This window comes from Octodon degus, unplaced genomic scaffold (genome assembly GCF_000260255.1).
Source record: "Octodon degus isolate 3935 unplaced genomic scaffold, OctDeg1.0 scaffold00043, whole genome shotgun sequence".
Classification (NCBI taxonomy): Eukaryota; Metazoa; Chordata; class Mammalia; order Rodentia; family Octodontidae; genus Octodon; species Octodon degus.
The window spans coordinates 5,029,342-5,029,614 of NW_004524619.1; positions in this window are offsets into that span (position 1 = coordinate 5,029,342).

The window sequence follows — 273 nt, forward strand, 5'->3', positions numbered from 1 at the left end:
AAAATGGAAATTTAGGGGCCGCGTTGATAGCTCAGCTGTCTGAGTACCTGCTTAGGCAAGCACAAGGACCTGGGTTCGATCCCTGGCACCACGTGCTGCACCAGCCCCACTGCCGCTCCCTCCCCATGTAAGGTGAGCAGCCACCAGGACCAGGCATGGTGGCACACATCTGTATTCCCAGTGCTGGGGAAGCTGAAACAGGAAGATCGCTGAGTCTGACCTGTGGAGCGAGATCCTTTACCAAATAACATATTTTTTTTTGTTTTTCGTAAT